A 5,100-nucleotide genomic window follows, 5' to 3' on the forward strand; every position below is an offset into this window, starting at 1 on the left:
CTCTCTCTCTCTCTCTCAAATAAATAAATAAGTCTTAAAAAAGAAGAAAGAAAAGTAGCCATTGGGGTGATGGGGGTGGGGGACCAGTGTGTTCTGGGTGAGAGGCTGCTAGCCACAGCAGGAAGCCCTAGAACCATCTGGAAGCTCATATTTCTTGAGCCCATCCTGCAGGTGAGACACTGAAATAAACACTCCGTGCGCATTGTCTCCTTTGGTCCCCAGAAGAACCATTAGGCATTAGTCCCATTTTACAGATTGGCGCTCAGAGAGGAAAAACACCACACCTTGAGGTCACATGAGTGGCAAGCAGCAGAGCCAGGACTCAACCCCAGGTCTGTCTGACTTCAGGACTTGATTTAATATATCTGTTTGGGGCCAGGTAGAGCCATCAGGGCCATTCAGTTTGATGCCAGTATAGATTTTTAAGTTGGGGACAATGGGGGAGGGAGGGAGGGGAACACCGGATCACGAAGGGCTCTACTTACCTTCTAGAACCTGTAGTCTGGGTCACAGCAATAGGGAGCCAATGAGGAGTCAAGAGGTAAGTGACATGATTGGATTTGCACTTTAGGAAGATCACTATGGCAACCGTGGGGAGAAAGGACCAGGGGGAGCTCCCATGAGCCTGGTGGCTCAGACCCTGCCTGCTGGTGGCTGAAAGCAGGGTAGCAGGGGCTGGAAAGGGAATCAGAGAGAAGTGAACGGTTGCCAAGGCCAAGTGATGGACTGAGTACAGGGGATGTCGGGGTGGGGTAAGCAAAGAGAGCTGATAGGGCTCCCAGGTTTCTGGTTTGGGCAGCAGGGAAAAAGGTGGTCTTTCTCCCACCCAGGGGCACAGGAGGGAGACACAGTCCTGGGAAATAAGGCTGATGAATGCAGCTCTGAAGACAGGCCAGGCCTGAAGATAGAGCGCCCAGGGATCCAGCTGGAGGCAGGGCCAGGAAGCGGCTCAGCTGCCTGGAGCACAGGCGCAAGGAGCGGGTTGAGAAAACTGCTCAGGACCTTGACCCGCTCCAGGCCAGCTGGCTCACGTGATTGAGCTGATACAGATGGGAGCCCTCCGAGAAGCCCGCTCTACAATACGAACTGTCCCTCTAACAGACGGAAGGCTGGGACATTGAGAGGTACACCTCCACCCCCACCCCACTGATATCCAGGCCACCGCAGGCAGCCTGAGCAAGCCCCACTGGCCTCAGACAGAGCCCTGAGTCAGAAAAGCCGAGAGACACAGAGATTGAGGGGGACACCGCCAGCTGGGGAACTGTCCTCCACAGGCAGCTGAAATGACAGGTGGTCCAGGGGATGAGTTTGGAACACCAAAGGCGTCCCTATCCCAGCCCACCATAAACCTCTCCCACTTCCAGTCCTAATAGAGAAGAAAAACACGGCGACGATGCTGAGATTGGTCTGCTGAAAGCAACATTTAGTGCGTGCGACGGGATAAGCCCTATTCTAGAGGCTTTACATCCCGGCCCCACGGTACGAGCTCACGGGCGAGGAACTGAGTCACAGCTAAAACACGGCAAGCCCGGGATTGGGCCCTGGACGCGTCGGCGCCAGCGGGCTGGGCTGCACTTCAAGTGCTGCGGCTCTGCCTTCGGCTGTTCACAGCAGGGGCGAGCAGGTGAGCCCACCAGCACGATGCCTGACCTGGAATAGTGGCTCCACGAGGGAACGGAAGGTCCACCCCCTTCAATCATTCCTTAATATCCTCTCTTTTTTTTTTTTTCTTTCTTTCTTTCTTTCTGGCCAAGACTTGCTGTACAGGAGCCAAGGCCCAGACCTCCACAGAGGAGTTCCTTGGAGGCAGCAGGAGTTAATCTCGGAAGGCTTCCTGCAGGAGGCAGCCCTCAGGTAAGTAGGGGGCTGGAATGATGCTCACTGCACTTCCAGGGGAAGTCCTCAGACATCAGACAGGAGGCGCACTGGCAGGGCACAACCGTGACAGCAGCCACACCGGTCACAAGACCAGGGGACTCTTTCACACTGACGAGGCTTCCCGCTTTTCCAAGTGCATTCCCATGAATTCTCCTCTTCGTCACTAACAGATGAGATTTTAGTACACACTCACAATGAATGTTAGTGTCCTTCCTGCTTCCCTTCCTTCCTTCCACTTTCTCTTTAAACCCCGCGAAGCAAGGGGAGCCAGGGCACAAGTGCTATCCTTCCCATCTTACAAGTAGACCGAGGCAAAGAAAGGTTGAGCGAGTGACTTTGGGTCACACAGCTCCTCGTGCCAAGACTAAAGCCCAAGGGTTGAGGGATGCTCAGCCCTGGGCCCTGCAGATGGGACAAGCATCAGTAGAGCTGCTCCCAGCCATGGCACAGAGTGGAGACATCCAGGTCCCGAGTCTTGCGCCACTGCCTTCACCGCACCACCACCCAGCTTCTAAAACAAGACCTCCTGTCAGGTTGGGCTCCCCTCAGCATGCCCTACAGGTCTGGAAGGTCCGCTGGACTGAAGCCATGATCCTAAGACCAGGAAGCAAGCCCAGAGGGCTGGCACCAGCCTACCGGTCGAAGCAGGCAGCAGAATGGAAGAGTGATTTGTGAAGTCAGACCTCTTGAGTTCCGTCCCAGCCTCACCGCTTACCAGCTAAATGACCCTGGACAGCGACTTGTCCTCTCTGAGTATCTTCATCTCTAAAATAGAGATCATGGCATCTTTCCCCCAAGGTGGTGCCAGGGAGTCAATCAAAGGACCTAAGGACAGCTGTCAGCCCGGTGCTTGGGCCCACGTTCCATGCCTCCCTGACCTGCTTCCTGTGGACTGGAAGGGGCTGTGCTACCATAGGGGGCTGGCGGGTTGGTGGGGGACCAAGCATCTGCAGAGGTGACAGTCATGCAAGGAAGGAGAGCCACTGCTCTGGGAGTGACACCTGAGAAGGGAGCTCACGGAGTCTTCTAAGCTCATGAGTTGTGGTGGGAAAAACGAAGAGACCGCCCCTCCCGGACCTTCAGCGCCTCGGTCCGGTCCGTGTGTTGGGGGCTGGGAGAGGGGGGCGCACCGATGCACCCGGTCATAAACTCTTCCTTTCAGTGACTGTAGTCACAGCGTGCAGGAAGTGACAACTTCGAGTCACTGGCAGCTCACTCCCAGGAAGGCAAGGCATGGCCCCCAAGCGGGAAACCCGACTAAAGGGCAAAGGAGTGGTCTTTAGGGGTTTGATCTGCCCCCAGGGAGGGATCAAGGGGGCACTCCAGCTGTTCTTTTGTGGCCAAAAATAAGAAACGGTGACCTCTTTAGGGCTGGAGAGAGCTAGCAGTGATTAAACAGCTAGGTTAAGCTAGCTGGCTGTTCACTGTAACTCATGGCATCCTGACCGTCCTGTGACTAGTTCCACTGTCCCACGCACCAAATTAGAAACTGAAGCTCAGAAGGTTTAAACAACTTGGCCAAGTTTACAGAGCTAGCAAGTGTCCGAGGTGGGAATTGGGTCTATGTTCTTTTTCTCACACAGCACCGCCAAACCAAGACAGACCTCTCAGGGCGGGACCCACACCCCGCGCCCTTGCACAACGGGTGTTATGTTTCTTTTTCTTTCTTTCCTTCTTCCCTTAATTTCTCTCCAGTCGTTGTTCACACTTAGATCAGGTTTTAAAAAGGGGAAGTAGGATGGCATACCCCTGAGGCCAATCAGACGGGGCGGAGGTCAGGGCTTGGAGGAAGACCCAAAGACAGAAATGAAATTAGAGGGCTGTTCGCTGAACAGAGCAATGTGGTGGGGGGGGCTCAGGGTGTCTGTCCTAGAGTCACAGGCAGCCGATTCATGTCTAGAGCCACGGCTTCATGATCTCAGGCAGGTCGCTTCCCCTGTCTCTGCCTCAGTTTCCTTTCCCCTGGAACGGTACTGATATAGAAACTAGCTCACAGAACTGTGAGGATCCAGCCTCCAACCGCACTGGAGGTGCTTAGCACATGGTAGGCGCATGTTACCAATTAGCGCGATTATCCATTCTCCCCCAAGAGCTTTTCCCTGTCCACGGCTTTCATTTTAACAGTGGAGGACAAGGAAAAATGTAGAGATGTTATCAAAGGGATGTCCGTTGTGCTTCGGTTGACATGATGACCCAATGTAGCCAGAAGGAGAAACAGAGCCTTGCAGCGCTGGGCAGGGGAGGCTTCCAGAAGGAGTGTGGAGCAGGGACTGGGGGATAGTTTGCTGAAGGTGGTAGGAATGGCTGAAACCTCAGGGCAAGTGAGGAGTGGGCTACACTGGGAGGCAGAGAGTATGGGCCATTCAAACCTGCTGATTGGGCTCTTGGAGAAGTGGCCACAGTGAAGCTACAGGCTGGGAGTCAGGGAGACTTTCACAGGGAAGCAGGGTGAAGAAACCATCATTAGTGGAATTCCTTCCCCGGGGCTAAACTCTTCCCCTGAGCAACTTAACCCTCACAGCAGCCCATGAAGTATCCTCAGTTTGCGGATGAGGTCACCGAAGACCAGAGACCTGAATTAATTCACCTAGTACCTGGCAGGGATTTAAGTCCCAGCCTGGCTGGCTCCAAAACATTGAGGCCACCCTCAGCCTGGGACACTGAGTCTAGCTTCTAGAAGCCCTAGACCAAACCAGTCTTGCTTTAGAGTCATCTGTCATCCCCAGAGCTCACTAAAGTCACTGCCCTCCCAGACCACCCCCTACCCCGCATGGCTCAGGGTAGGCCCCCAGTCTTAAAGCTACCTAGTAGGCTACCCTGATAAAATGCAGGAATTGCAACAGAGCCGGACCTTGTAGGCTCTCAGAACTTCCATCACAAGCCACAGGCCTAGAGAGGAAGTCTCTCAGCAAGGAGGCCCAGCAGGAGTCTCTCCCCACCCCCCCTGCACTGGAGCCCCTCTGCATCTATGTTCTGGGTCTGGGGCACTCTGGGCTCAACGAATCACTGTTTGGAACTGTGATTCTGACAGAGATCTGGAGACCAGAACTCCCAGGGGCATGGAGCTGTCATGCGGCTCTCAAGAGCACCCTGGACCCTCTCAGAGCCACCATCTGAGCTTCCCATACACTTTCTTCCAAAAGCCAAGGGCATCCTCTTCCGCCCACCCCCTAGTGCCAGGGCACCAGGAGTTGCATTTCCAATTTCTGAGCCGGGGGGGGG

The 5,100-nt window shown here is 54.6% G+C and overlaps 1 protein-coding gene across 8 annotated transcripts in view; it reads left to right on the forward strand.

Annotated features, from left to right (window-relative positions):
- The window catches only part of KCNA2 (potassium voltage-gated channel subfamily A member 2), a 42,342-nt gene that overhangs the window by 22,817 nt on the left and 14,425 nt on the right, over positions 1-5,100 (forward strand). For 4 of the 8 annotated variants that reach the window (XM_040626919.1, XM_040626921.1, XM_040626920.1 and 1 more), the window contains 3 exons: positions 831-1,124; positions 1,365-1,624; positions 1,755-1,854. The gene's annotated coding sequence lies outside the window, so the exon portion shown is untranslated. Of the gene's footprint in view, positions 1-830; positions 1,125-1,364; positions 1,625-1,754; positions 1,855-2,411; positions 3,291-5,100 lie in introns of those variants that run through there. The other 4 variants (XM_040626926.1, XM_040626923.1, XR_005834068.1 and 1 more) reach the window with 3 other exon arrangements.

The sequence above is a fragment of the Ursus maritimus genome, unplaced genomic scaffold (genome assembly GCF_017311325.1).
Source record: "Ursus maritimus isolate PB19 unplaced genomic scaffold, ASM1731132v1 scaffold_12, whole genome shotgun sequence".
NCBI classification, from domain to species: domain Eukaryota; kingdom Metazoa; phylum Chordata; class Mammalia; order Carnivora; family Ursidae; genus Ursus; species Ursus maritimus.